The sequence below is a fragment of the Sminthopsis crassicaudata genome, chromosome 4, assembly GCF_048593235.1.
Source record: "Sminthopsis crassicaudata isolate SCR6 chromosome 4, ASM4859323v1, whole genome shotgun sequence".
In the NCBI taxonomy this organism is placed as follows: domain Eukaryota; kingdom Metazoa; phylum Chordata; class Mammalia; order Dasyuromorphia; family Dasyuridae; genus Sminthopsis; species Sminthopsis crassicaudata.
Window position 1 is genome coordinate 412,911,380 of NC_133620.1, and position 15,748 is coordinate 412,927,127.

Genomic DNA, 15,748 nt, shown 5'->3' on the forward strand with positions numbered 1-15,748 from the left:
AATTCTATATCTCATTATTTAATTACAATTAGCATGTTATCAATTAGTAGACCCATGAGCTCAAATGAGCCTAGAAGAAATCCAGAGATTTTAAGAGGCAAAAGGGAAAATGAATTATATTCCAGGCATAGAAGACTTAGTACTCTACAAAAGTATGGAGGTAGCAGATGAAATGCTAACTTTGGGAAATGGCAGCCCCTTTATATAGAAAGAAGGTTAAATGAACTACTGTGGCCAATTATTATATCATTTGAGAAACTGTGTGTTGCTAAAGGGAAAAGAAAGGGTTATGGTGGCCCTTTCTCTCACTAATTGCCACAAGATAGATCCCACACATACTCACTTGGATAAGAATACATGATAATTTAAGGAACAGGAAAGTAATATATCTTATTCAACATGTAATATAATATATATGTAAATATACATATACTATACATGTGTATAATATACTTACATGACATTCATAGAATAAGACAAATGTGAGAGATTAGTGACAAGTAATAATATTCAATTATTAGTCATTTATTTATGAGAATATTTATTAAATGTGTACTAAGGGAGTAGCAATACCAGTTGTTTTTTTTTCCCATTATTTTATACTTTTTCGCAATTTTAAAATGTTTTCTACAGTCTCTAGAAAATATATTTTAGAAAAACTTGGTTTTATGTTATTTTCCTTTTACTATTTTTTTCTTATTCACTATCTGCAATAATACTTGTGGCTCAGTAGGGTCTGACTATATGGCCCTTAAGTTCCTGGATAATTTTATGTTTGCAGATATACATCATTTATTTTAACATGCTTATAAGATCCTAATTATATGGGCTATATGTAAAACTTGATGCCAATGGAGCATAGCTATCTGATAGGATTTATACACTTGAATTTTAAGATATTTTTCTTTTTTATTTCTTTCTTAACTTTACATAAACATCTAATATTGTGACTTCTGTGTTACATTCAATCCCTTTTATGGAATATGAAGAACATTAATTTTCCAAATGAAAATAAAAATCTCCCTCTGAAATGCTTGTATAATTCATATTTATGTGGAAACTAAGAATCCTTTTAAAATATGAATGTAATAAAGCATATTCTCTCATCAAAAAGTAACACACAAATCCTTGTCATCTAATAATGTTGGTGCAGTCATTGCTTCCTTCTCCACATAAGCAGCTTTTGATAAAAAAAAAAAAAAAATTACGAATCTATATACTAATGATTCGTATAACTATAGTATTGCTATAAAAAGTTACTTTAAAATTCATTTCCAGAGTTCAATATAGGATTTTGGCCATGAATATTATAAATATTTAAATTATACTCTAAAAAAGTTACAAATTTCTAGGAATGTATTGCAACAGATGTATTCCATTGGGTATGACACCATGTGGTCCCATATATGGAACAAATGGTGGGATAAACCAACAAAAGGAGCATACCCATATGTTTATTCCTGTTGGAATTCAGCAACAGAAACAGAGTTCCAAATTCCAACTTGTGGAATTCCAAACAAAGTATATAATGTGTTCTAGAATTAATATATAAATATAATTCACAATTACAAGGAAGGAACAAATGAAAAAATGGATGGACAAGTTTGATGTTTGTCATTTATTGTAAGATCAGAGATCTAAGAGATGTTTTGTTTTGTTTTGTTTTTATCCTAGAGCAATGAATATGTAGGAAAATAAATAAATGTAATATTAATATTCTCCTCCATATCTCATAATTCCAAAAGGCTTGGAATCTGTCTTCTTAAGAAAGGCTTAGTTAAACATAGTTAAATACAGACAAGTGGAAATCTAAAAAAAAAAAAAAAAAAAAACATTTATAAATAGTTAAGAAATCCAAAAACAAAACAAAAAATTGAGATTGTTTAGTTGTAAATCCTCAAATTCAAGACAAGCTTCTTGAATTAAAGGCATTTTAATTCGCTCCACTTTTAAATCTTGAAATACGATTATTATATTAGTCTCCATCTAGCCACTTGATCTCCTCAGCTCTCATTTATTATTTTTATGTGCATATTTCCCAAACTTATACATCCTTCTTCTTCATATTCTCTCTTGAGCTACAATCAAAATTCATTAATGACTTTCAGACATCTTGACTAGATATTCCATAGGTCTTTCAAACTCAACATGTCCCAAATAAAACTCATATCCCTCCCCCCAAAAAAATATTTTTCTTTTCTAAACTGTCCTATTATTATCAAGGGAGCTAACATGCTTTCTGTCGCTCAGACCCACAGATCCTGTTTAAACTTGACTTTCTACTCTCAATAAAGCCACACATCCAGTCTCAACAATTCTCATTCTTTCTACCTTCATATCTGTCCTGTACATCTTTTCACCTACATAGACTCTACTTTAATTCAGGTCCTAACTCGTTCTGTATTTCAGCAACAGTCTCCTAACTAGTCTCCCTATCGTAACTCTCTCACTAATACAAATCATTCTTCACCATCTGCTAACATTACTTTTTGAACTACAGGTGACCATGTCATATAGACATACCTTGCTCCCAAGATTTTATTGTTTTAATGGGTCATTTTTTCTGTTCTTTAACACTTGTCTTTTCTTTCTTTCTTTTTTAAATCTACAAACCCAATAGATATAAAATAGAACCCAAAATTAATTAATATTTGATAAAGAACTCAGAATAAATGAGACCTATATTTTCTAGACACAGCCAATGCAAGAAATGGTTTTGCTTAACTATGCATATTTTTTAAAAAATGATTTTTTTATCTTTTGTCTCAATTAGAAATAAAGAGGAAGATTTTTTTAAAAAATTAAAAGTATAAAAAATAAAAACAACCAGTTTCTCATCTATTCAAATGACTTGCTTGTAACTATGATACAACCTAAAGATATAGTGAATATTGTGCCATACTTGGAGTCAGGATGATGGGTTCAAATTCTCTCTCTCTGTATGAGAAATTATGAGATGTATGATCATAAATAAGTTGCTTAACTTTTCAGTTCCCAACTCAGTTCTCTATCCTTATATATTATAGCTGTTGATATACATAACCAGGAGGGATTTCTTCACCAGGGGTCTTGGGTCCTTTGGTCATCTTTAACAATAATTTTAATATAGCCTGTATTTTATAGATGCTTTTAATCATTTTATTTTTGTTAAACTACCATGAAAGGAAGAGAAATTTCTACCATAAATTTGACCACATAAAAGTGTTTCTATTAAATACACTGGAATTATATTTAAATAATAAAATACCCCATATTGAGGAAATAATGTCCAAATAATCCATTGACGAAAACAAATGCATGTATATATATATATTTAGTGAAAAAAATGAAAACATTTTTCCTAAGTAAATGGAGTCCTTCTTGTTATATAGATATTCAGTTCTGAATCATTGTTTCATATGTTAATTTAAATTGTTTGTTGAAATTTTCCAAGTATTTAAAAAGGCAGCTATTCTGACCAGAATATAATGTGTATAAGCTGACTGACAAGTATGCAAGATTTTTGAGTTTCATTTTTCATTGCCACAATTCATATATTGTAATAAATGATTATATTTATCTATGTCAGCATAGCAATGTAACTTTGGAGAATCAACATTCTGAATGCAATTTATTGGCTGCTTATCACAAAAGCTTTTCTTTCACATAGCACAGGTAAAAATATGTATCTAAACATAAAATATTGGATTAACCTTTTCACAAAAAGCAGTATGATTCAATGAATCTTGGGTAAAAATAAATTGAATTGGGAAGAAAGGCTATGGATTTTACTTAATAATGTCCCAAATGAAAAGTGATGTAGAATAAAAATTCAGTTCATGGCAAGCTTGAGTGTTTTATTAAAAAATTCCAAAGTAAGACTTTTTAAAACTAATATCCAACATAATCAATATCTAGGATTCTTGACCAAATACAGAGGCTGCAAATTATAGTTGTTGGTATGTTTTGTATTTTTTGTTGTGACTATTCAAAAAAATCAGTTCTCTCATCTCCAAACATATATATTCAGTAGAGTATGTTGGATATGGCAATTCCCATGATAAAATGGACATCTACCATAAGAACACTGATTTCCTTTAAATTATATCTGTTCCTAAAAATTACTAGAACCATGTGGTGTAATATAAGATGCTCCTTTTGATTAAATTTGGCAGTTAGAGAGTCACAATAACCCTCTTAGCTTCTTCAATGTCTAACTTACTTCAGGGAGAAGGTAAGGTTGGTATCTTTTAAACCCAAAGATCTGTTATGTGTTGCTTCTGCTAATTCTTCAGCAAAGCAGTGCAAATATCATACTGTGGCAGTGTCAGAGGCAGAAAAGTGGAATTTCATAAAATATAATTCCATGAATCTTATTTGGCACATACAATGACAGAAAAGGGGCCAGAGCCAAGTACAGTATCTAAATCAGAGCTCTGTTGTGTCACTCCTTTGTCTGTTAGCACCATTCTAGGAGGCATTTGGAGTGTTAAAACAGATTGATAAAGATGCTGTGGGGGAAAGAATTTTTACACCCTTATAAAATAGAATTAAACAGTTAGCACAAAGTACAGCCCAACCTGGACATAAACATGGCCTTTGCTACACAATGCTCTGAAGTTTAGGCTTCAGCTACCATGTTTGAAATACCATGATAACTTTGGAACAAATACTGTTGAGACTGTTGAAGCTTTTCCAAGAGTAGAAGAGCACTTAAATGAAATATCTCTTTTCTAAAAAACAAAAATTTTGCATCATATCAAAATGCAGCGTATTTGAACTCAATATAACATTTCACTTTGCTCTTTAAGGATTTTAATTGTAAATTAGTGTTACCCATTCAATCAATCAGTACTCTTCTTAGAACTGACTGTTAGATGTAAGGCTCTATAAATATATTTCTAAATTAAATGAGATTTTTTCCCTAATAATCCTTTCTTCCTCAAGTAGCATGATTTCCAATTCTCCTTATTGTTGTTCTTTAGTGGTTTCTGTAGTGTCTAATTCTTTGTGATCTTTTTTGGAGTTTTCTTACCAAAGATACTGGACTGTTTTGCCATTTTCTTCTCCAGCTCATTTTAAGATGAGGAAACTGAAATAAGTAGGGTTAAAGTGACTTGCCCTGGCTTACACTGGCAATGTCTGAAGCCTAATTTAAACTCAGGTCTTTCTGACTCCAGACCAGACACTCTATTCACTGCATAACTTAACTGGTTTTTCACTGTATTGCTTCTCAACTTACTCCCATTTATATATTTCCTTGCTTTTCTTTTATTCCTTCTTTCTTTCTTCTCTTCCTAATTTGTATGACCACCCATTTCTTAGATTATAATACTTGATATTTATATAGCACTGTAAGATTTAAAAATAGCTATGCATTCATTATTTCATTTGATCCTCACATTAACCCTATGATAAATGTAAGCAAGATAGACCTCATTATTCCCATTTCTTTAAGATGAGGAAAATGAGGTTCAGTTCAGTCAAGAGACAAAGTTGTATGGTTTAGTAGGTTGGGCTTGAATCTAGGTTTCTGCTGCCTCAAAGTCTATTCATATTAAATGTCTCTTGGAATCAGTCTTCTTACTCTTATTTTTCCATAAAGAGGAAGTTTCTTTAGTTCTTTCTTAATCTATTACTGACATACTTCTAAATCCTCCTTACCTAATTTTCATTTTTCTGTAGGATTAATTGGGATGTATCTTCCTCCCTTCTGCCCTATCACAAAACTACTTGTCATCGCAGAAACCAGTTCAAATCAGAGAGGATGACCCTCTTGCTTCAAAAGGAAAAATGAGGGTGAGAGTCCTGTAGAACCTTGCAGATGATAACCTAATTATTTCAGTATCATCACAATCCTCAGTTCTCTTCAAATTGGTAGTGATAGTATGAAAGAAGAATCAAAGCAAAGGTTCACAGACTATCCTTTTTAATATACTCAAAGCCTTGAAATGTATATTTCTTTGCCTTGCTATGGGTTTCCCTTCCACAAAATTATACTTTTTTCCTTAAAATTTTCCTTTATTGAGGCAGCTAGTTGGTATAGTAGATAGGTCCTCCTGATTTCAGAGCTGATGCTCTGAGTTCAAATCTGACCTCAGACATTTAACACTTCCTGGCTCTAAGGCCCTGGGTGAGTCACAACCCCAATTGCCTCAATGAAAAACAAATATCCTTTATTCCTCAGATTTGTTAGAACTGTGGCAGATTGAACAAATAATCAATTTATAATTATTGAAGTTTTAAATCATTAGCACTTGATGTCATATCATTGAACCAATGAGGATTCGTATCTCAGTGTGTCCCACATGTGCATAAAATTCAATTAGATAATTTTGAGCATCTACTAAGTATAACACATTAGGTATTAAAGAGCTATAGATACAAATAAATATTTATTGCCCTTAAACATATCTATTACCCATGGGAATATAACCCCTGCAAAATTCTACTCAGTTGTCCTAGTCAAAAACTAGGAAAACCTGAGTTCTTGAAGTTTCTTCCAAAAGAATTCAAGCACTAAGATATCCTAAGGAGTGTAGGAGAGCCGTTGAAAGTACTTTGGTGATGGATTTCATGTCTCTCATTTAACAACCAGCTTAGCTGATTTCAAAGAAGTACACTGGCAATTTGTTCATAGAGTAATGAAATATGTTTGGCCACAATAATACTCAAAGATTAAACACCAAGCTGAGAAGGTTTTCCAATAAAGTATACATTTTGTTAGGTCTTACAAAACTGGAATGCTCAAATCCGTGGTAAGAGGAGAAGACATGGTAACATCTTAGAATAATGGAAAGTTACAAGAGATATATCATATACCAAGAAACTACAAGAGGCAGTATTTCTTAGAGCCTTATCTAGTACTTGATTTTAAGTGAATGTGGTTATTTTTATCTTTGGGGAAGACACACTCTTTGGTCAGATCGAGATATATTTACAAGAGTTTTAATTAAAAGGTCTACTCATTTACTTCAAACTGTATATTAGCATTTTCCCCATATACTCTCAAGACTCAATTTCCTTTTCTAACTGCCCAGCTCTCTTCCTTCCCTGAACTTTTACAACAATCTGACTCATTCTAAGAAATTATTTTCTAATTAATGAATTTAACTTTGTCTCCCTAAGTAGAGTATAAGTACTCTGACCAAGATGGTATACTTTTCTTTGTAGCCCATCATATCATCAGCAATGAGTACTGAACACATATCAGGTCCCAACCAATTGTTAATTAATTAATTCTGGCTCTGAAATCGTAGTATTACTAGAACTCTACATATAAGCTGTAAAAAGTATTATTTAAGTAAGGTTAAATATATATTGTGCTAATTTTCTTAACAAAGAACTACAAAATATATAAAGAAAGTTTTATAGTGTTGCTTCATTTTAGTTTTATTACATGATAATATCACCAAATAGATGAACATTAACTATCAATCTTGTGTTGAACAATTAAAATGGGAAAACAATAATATATACATGGTAATTTTCTATCATTTGTATGTTTTCATTACAGGAACTGAAAATAGTTTAACACCTGTGAATACTTATGAAGATATATTCAGAAAACAAATAAATATGAATATGTGATTTTTTTTTACACAAATACAATTTTACCATTTAAAAATTTCATTACTTTTATGAAAGCTACCTTTATTTTTATATTAAATACCTTTTTAACAGAACTCATGATTTATATCTTTATTCTTCTTAAAAAAAAATTACTCCTGGGCAATGGTTGTGCAAATGGATGCCTGGTTGGAAGGTATATTGTGACTAAGTTGTAAGAGTAATTGTCTCATGTCAAATTGCACTTAGACTTTTGGAACACCCCTATAAACAGATTAGACAGAGTTATCATGGAAGAAATTACCCACTAGAATTGTTTCCTTATTTAAAATTCTCAATAAGAGGTTATTATTGTTGATATTTGTTTCCTATTAAAACTGATTTCATGCAAATAAGCACAAAAACTACTAAAAATTAACTTAGTCATTGCTGATAGCACAAATAAAGCAAATTCTATTTTGTTCTTGGTGTTCCATTCTATTCAGTGGAAGAACAAACAGGGTAACATAGTTTGGTTTTTATCAGGAGTAACATAACCTTTGGATTACATAATTATTAGCTACTTCATAACATTTAAGGTCACATAGATTTTTGCTTACTAAAAACAATAAATGAGTTAACAAAACAGCACTGTTTTGCAGTCTGCTTTAACTGACATTGTTAACATTATCATCATCAAGTAGTGGAAAATAATTTTTCTTCTTGTTTTTTAGAGCCAAAACTTTGAACTCTGTTTCATATTGTGATGTCCTACATTCTCCAGTGTGTAGAACTTTCAAGAAATCAGTTAATTCTGTACCACAATTTAGTAGTTCAAAGATTTGAAATATACTGTGACACTAAAAAGAAAAGACTCCAGGAAAAAGAGTTTCTTTAAGAAACAGAACTTTTGAGACCTTTAAACTCTTGAGGATTTCAAATGTTTCTAGGTAAAAATAATTAATAGGAGGGTAATAAAGTGATAAGAAAGAAAGACTTCTCAACATTCTTACCCACCACTTTGCACTCTGCTACACTGAATTCATATCTACCTCAATCAAAAAATAAAATAAAATAAAGACCTCCATGGCAAGCAGGAGAGGAGATGAGGAATAAAAAAAAAATAGGATAAGTAAAGCGCAATCATATAGATATGAAGAAAATAAGCAATTATAGGTTTCAGTGATGCAAACAGAAGAGCTGTTCAGTATAGGAGTGGCCAGATCAACAGTAGTGAAAATGTCAACAGTGTTCATTTGTTCTTGAATGGGCTTATGGGGCATATAATCCAAGCCCCTTATTTTTAAGATAGGAAATTGAAGTTCAGTCATATGACTTGACCAAGTTAACAAAGATAGTAAGCATCAGAGGTGGGGTTTAAACATATCGCCGGACTCATGATTTAGTGTTCTTTCCATCATACTACACTTCAGAGCACTGCCATCACTTCTTGAGGCTGGCACAGCCCATGAAATGCCTCTTGTTACAAACAGTCATTCACAGACTCTGCTTCTAAAGTAAGTCTCCACCATTTGGGAAGGCTTATTTCTGTGTTTGGCATAGCAGTGAAAGCAATGCTCTTTTGTAAACATCAGTCCAGCTGTAAGAGACAAGGATTACCACGTCTAATTGATGAATAGTGTGGGAAATGGCAGAGACAGAAGCCAGTAAATATTCAAGTTTGCCAACAACTCAGGCAAAGCCCAAGGCTAGCTGCCTTTAATCCCTTTCTAGTGTCACTGATTAAAGATAGGCCTCCATAATTCAGAAAGTTTTCAGGTGTTTGTGATCTTATGATGGGCTACCTTAGTTCTGAAGTTGCTATAGCCAATCTGTACTGTAAATGAAGCTGATTATTCCCATAGTATATTTTCTTTAGTGTCACATAAACAGTAGTTCTCATTCTGTTTACATTATCTTCTTGTGGTCCCTTTCCTAAATATCCTTGTATATAAATTCGGTATTTGTTCCTCAAGGTTTTCTTTCTCCATAAAGGAATTCAGACTCCTGAACATTAGTTGTCTGTTTTGAGACATCAGGGATCAATAGTTCACTTAGGGCCACTAATCTATCAATAGGAAGCTTTTATTAAGTGTCTACTATATTCGTGGGCAATGTGCTAAGTGTGTGGATGCAAGACAAAGAGTCACATATTCCCTTTTTAGGGGAGTTTACATTCTAATGGAGAAAAAGATCTACAGTCAATAGGACTGTATCAGGTATATGAGGTATATGAATAGGAAAAAAGTTCATGACCAAACAAAAAAATAGAGAGGATCACAGAATGTAAACTGGATAATTTTGATTGATTTTAAGTTTTTGTACAAATAGCATCCTTCACCCAAAATCTGTATTTTTTTTTTTTTTTGCTAAGGCAATTGGGGTTAAGTGACTTGCCCAGGGTCACACAGCTAGGATGTGTTAAGTGTCTGAGACCACATTTAAACTCAGGTCCTCCTGACTTCAGAGCTAGTACTCAATCCACTGATCCACTGCACCACCTAGCTACCCCCCTTCAAATCTGTAAGATTAAGAAAGAACTAACTTCCCTTCCCTTCTCCCCCTAACTCCCTTCCCCCCCTCCTCCTCTCTCCCCTCATATAGCTAGCAAAAGATATGCACAAATATATGTATGTATATGTAAACAATGTTCTGAAATCACTACTGATTAGAGAAAAGCAAATTAAAATGATTTTGAGATTCTACCTCACACTGATCGGAGGGACAGAGATGTCAAAAAAGGAAAATGACAAATGTTGAAGCTCTGTAGAAAAAGAAGCTCTGTTGGTGGACACTGAATAGATACAACCATTATAAAAAGCAACTTTGAATTATACACAAAATAATTGTTCAGTAGTATATGCCTATTGGCCCTGCTCCATCACTATTGAGCTTCGCCCTAAGAAATCAAAGACAAAAGAAAGTCTTATAAATATATATGTGTGTGTGTGTGTGTGTGTGTGCGCATACATATATATGTATACACATATGTATGCATGTATATATACACACATATATTTGTACACACAAAAATCAAATTATGTTAATAAAACGGTTCTTTTTGTTGTGGAAAAATAAAAAAAAAAATAAACCAAAAAAAAAAAAAAAAAAGCCACTGGAAATTTAGAGAATATGCAACAACAACAAAAAAAGAATAGCTGAATGAGTTATCATGTGACTGTCATAGGAAAATTATTGTGCTATAAGAGATGATGAAATGAATTATTTTTAAAAAGGCATGTTAAAACTTACATGATCTATGTCACTGGCTCATGTTTAATGCATTAATGTTTATGTACTTGCTAACTATTATAATGGCTAGTCAGCAAAAACAAAAGAACAATTTATCCTACAGCAATATTTAAAAAAAATGAACGATTGTGAAGACTTTTACAAACTAATCGAGAATGAAAAATAGAATCAGGAAAACTTTATATAATAATAACACTGTAAAAACAAATAACTTTGAAAGCTGAAAGGTATGATCAATATAATAAACTACTTGTGATTCCAGGGGACTGATGATAAACTCTGCTATCCTTTACAAAGAAATAACAGATTTAAAGTGCATATTATTGTGCACAGTCATTTAAGGAGTTTTACTTAAATATGCAAAGAGTTTTACTTCCCTCCTCTTCTTTTTTTTTAATGAGTTGGAGCAGCAAGTAGAGAAAATAGATTTCTTTTAATTTAATTTCTTAATTGAGAGGTAGGGGATATTACAAGTGTGAAATGTTACAAGAAGTTTCAGATAAGGTTACTAATGTTAATAATTTTACTTAAATGTTTTACTTTGTTACAAAATACTGCAATTGAAAAGGAAAAACCTGTAAATGTTTATAATGATAAACAATATTCATAATTAAACTTGAGCATAAATTTCAGTGGGAAGCTTTCCTTTATATTGGCCAGAGTATTCACTCAGGAGAAGCAGTTTTACAGCTGGGTTGTGCTCACATAAAGAGCTATCTGAATCAGTACTAGGAATAACCTGATACTGTTGAACTGACCTAGGCATTTTGCTTTGAGGTGAAAGACATTAGCCAAGGACTTTGTCTTCAAATAAAGGGCAGATTATTACTGAAGAAAATGCTGTTGGAGTTCACATTTGAGACATTCTCCATGATCTGATGAATACAGGGAACACATCTCCCTAGATTTAGGTCTGGGTTTCTGAATTTTCCCCCTCAGAGCCATCTGAGTCCAATGACAAGATATAGAAAAGGACTATAGCAATGTAAATGGAATAATAATCACTAGGGGAAAAAATGTAACCTGATTAGTGTGAAATTACAAAGATCAAGTTTGTTCCTCTAAAAAGAGATATGAGAAAATAATGGCCTTTTTTTTTTCCAGAAGCAGGTACCCATAGGTATAGAATGTTATTAGTGTCAGATTTTTTTGATGTGTTAATTGGTTTTGCTAATTTTTTCCTCTTCTTTATCTCTTTAAAATCATTCTTTATTATAATGGATAGTTCTCTATGATAGGGAGAGGAGTGATATGTAGACAATGTTTTATAACAATAACCCTTTGTTTTTGTAGAAGATCAGTAAAATCTATTTTTTTCTGAAAAGCCTAGAAACTGCATTTGTGAGTTCATTGCTTTAGTAATATGTAGATCAGCAATCTCCCTTTCCTAATGTAGATCAGCACCTCTTCTGCAGTTTATAATCTTAGAGAATTTCCTAGAACAACAAAAGATTGTTAGTGACCCAGCATCACACAGTCTGTGTCATAGGTTAGATGCTTAGGAGGAAATATAAAGCTTATCAATTAAATGTATAGCATTACACTAACAGCTCAGAATTATGTAATGCATTCCTCTTTACAAAGTTTGACCTACCACAAGCTTGTGAGATAGATCATTCAAGCACAATTATGCTCATTTTACAGATGAAGAAACTCAGGGTTCAAGAAGGCCAATGACTTGTCCACAGATATATCTATTAAGTGGCAGACACAAAAATCAAACTTTAATTATTTTAATTAAGAAAATTCACCTTCAGCCCTTTCTGGAGAGAGGGACAGTATTGATGTGGAATATCAGTTATGTCAAATTCAGTTTTTATATTGGTTTTGCTGAAATTCTTTCTACTCATAAAAATCTTTATTATACAGAATGGTTTACTGCTAAGAGATGAAAGAAGGGCATATTTAGAAGTGAATATTATGGAAAACATAAGATAGATAAATGGGTAATTTGATCAAGACCTCTTCCACAAAATATTCCATATTTGCTCAAAGTTAAAAGGGTTCTCTACCCCAAGTATTTATAAAGCGCCTTTCTGAATCTTTATTTTATTCATATTATAAACTGTAATCAATAATATTCATTTATCCACATGTCTTTCCCTTATAGAATAAAAATTCCTTGAGTGTAAGAATTATGGCATTAAAAATATCTTTTTATCCCCAGTGCCTAGCCATTCAGCATATACTTATTACTTTCCTACTTTTTGCAACTTTTTGGGCTAGGTGTTAAATAAAGAAAATGTCACTGTCCTCAAAGAAGACATTTTACTAAGTAGATACACATATATAAATAAGCAGGTACAAAGTGATATCAAGTAATTTCAAAGTTAACACTCATAAATTCAGGAAATGTGAACTAAATGCTAAAGGGACTTAGTAAATCCTCAAAACAGTATTTCCAATGAATTGAAATCAAGGTCAAAAGTACTACATGTTTACAGTATAAGAGTTGATTAAGATATTTAACATAAAAGAAAAAAACTTATATTTCTTATATGGAAAGCTAGAAGGATCCAGAGTTAAAGTATCTAGGTTCCTCTTTGGTTTATCTTTATCAGCATGATAAGCAAGTTCTTTAAACTCCCTAACATTTCTATATTAGTAAAATAAGAGGTAAGTGAAAGGCCTAGAAGATGATTTCTAACATCCCTTCCAGCACTAAATCCTTAAAGGTTTTGTATTATATTTATGCCCTTAGTAATTTCTCTATGTGCATGGTAAATTACTTGAGATCAAAGAACATGGCTCATTAATATTTATTCTGAGCACCTGGTAGTATCTCTGGGTTCTCAATACATATTTGCTAAGTGAACACATAGAACATTTAACATCATGACTGTATTTAAAAGATTGAAAATTCATAGTAATATTTAAAGAAAAAGGAACAGAATAAGGTACTTTGTTTTTACTAATATTCAATCACTAACCATCACAGATTGGACTACCAAGGTTTCCTTAACATTTTAGATAGACTTGATTCAGTTTGTCAGACTTTTTAAATGAGTTTTCAACATAATAGAAATACTAAAGGATTAGATCCAGGAGACTCTTTTACCCTGTACTGATATCCTCACTATAATAGTCTGTCTCCCTGGTCATTTATCATAGTCCTGGTAGATACTAGATGCTTAGTTCTAATCATAATCCCAGCATATAGTAAGCACTTGTCAATTTGGTGACTGTTTCAATATTTCCAGTGATAGCATGCTGAATACTTCTTGATTCAATATAAATCCCATTTTTGATTCCCTTATAGAAAATATAAGATATTATAGAAAATTCTTCCTCACATTGTGCTGAAATCTCTCTCCTTAATTTCTCCCAGTATAGTGGTCCTAATTCTCCACTTTTCTAGAGGATGCCAGCCTTTCAAATGTTTAAAAACAATGATCATATGTTCCTTTATCTTTCTCTTCTATAAGCAAACCTACCTTATCTCACTTTTTTTTTTTAATTTTAAAAGATTTGCAGTTTAGAAAATAGTTATTCTAAGGTCCCTTATTTTCCATTTGTGAAAACTGAGGCCCTAGGAAAGGAATTGATTAGCACAAAATAGTGAGAATCCAAAGCCTGTGGTTGCCTTCTGTTACATGATATGCCTTATAGGACATACATACATGATATGCCTCTTCTGGGCAGTTTCCAATTTTTTTTAACATCCCTAATAAAACGTTATCCAGATGTAAGCAGAGTACTTGTTTCCATTGTGGTTAGAGAATCTTACCTCCACTTTTTGGAGCATAAGGGTGTAAAATATATGATCCTATCAGTTTCATATTTCTCTTATTTCATATGAAAGTTTTGTTAGCATAACCCCATAGATCTTTGTCACATAAACTTCAGTCAAACAACTCTGTACTTGTCCAGTGGAATTTTTAAAATTTAAATTTAGAACTTGACCTTTATTTTCAAGTTAAATTTGATCTTTTTGGATTGTTTCCACCATAATTCTGGTTGTCCAAAGTACCTGACCAGTTTTATAAAGTGTCAAAATTCCAACAGCTTTTCAATTGATCCTTTAATTATAATCTTTACTTTAGCAAGAACTAACTAAACCTTATTATTCATTTACAAGGGATAAAGGGGTGGGGCAGGGTTAAGAGATGTTTTTCTTGCCTTGCTTGTTTTCCTTTTTCTGTGGGGAGAAAAGAGGAATCATTTAAAAAAAAAAAAAAAAAAAAAACCTACTTGAAAACTCGTGGTGTTCCTTTCTCCTATCAAAAGCAAATTCCACAGGAATTTCCTTTGTTTTAAAAGCAATCTCCTGCTCTGTCCCCATTTAGAAAATTGAATACAAATGTTTCCCTTTATTAATTGACTCTTGATTCTAACTAGGCTTCTAATACAGATAGGATTAACCTGCCTCCAGGAGAGAGTCTCTTATGTTAAAAGGTACCACACCACTTTTCATATAACTTATCCATTAAAAATATTTAAGTAGTTCAATTGAGTTTAAATTAAGTTGATTTAACCATGAATGATCCTATCTAAAACTGGTGCAATAAGGAATATATTAAAGTGTGATTTCTAATTTTAATATATTCAAACCTTTGCCATATGTGAAGTTAGAAACAATTCCTTGGCTTATGGGAGAAAAAAGACAAATGGGAAATTATGTCTTCAAAAGTTGATTTTCTTGTAATCCATCTGGATAACTATTATTCAAGATGTTTTCAAATAGCATGAATGAAAATGTGCTCATTGTGAAAAATGATCAGTGGGAATTTGGGGGTTACTGCAGAAAAAAAAATCCATTTAATATTTGTTGACAACAGTCTGCCTACAGAGGCTTCAATGTGTCCATTTCACCCTCTATCAATATTTTTATTAATAGAAGTAATGATTATGTGAACATAAATTTGCTCTATTATTATTAAGTATATTCCATATTTTAAATCTTAACAAAGAACTGCTGTTTTTCTGCTTAAAATTTCATATTTAGTTTTACATTTTTTTTCCTAAAAGA

General features: G+C 31.7%; 1 protein-coding gene and 1 long non-coding RNA gene across 2 annotated transcripts in view; one reads left to right on the plus strand and one right to left on the minus strand.

The window, feature by feature from the left end:
• Window positions 1-7,664, plus strand: part of LOC141539677 (uncharacterized) — a 45,831-nt gene extending 38,167 nt beyond the window's left edge. The window contains exons 3-4 of the long non-coding RNA XR_012481363.1: window positions 5,665-5,778; window positions 7,496-7,664. This is a non-coding gene — a long non-coding RNA (uncharacterized LOC141539677). The remainder of the gene's footprint in view (window positions 1-5,664; window positions 5,779-7,495) is intronic.
• Window positions 1-15,748, minus strand: part of DPYD (dihydropyrimidine dehydrogenase) — a 956,758-nt gene that overhangs the window by 894,848 nt on the left and 46,162 nt on the right. The window lies entirely within an intron of this gene.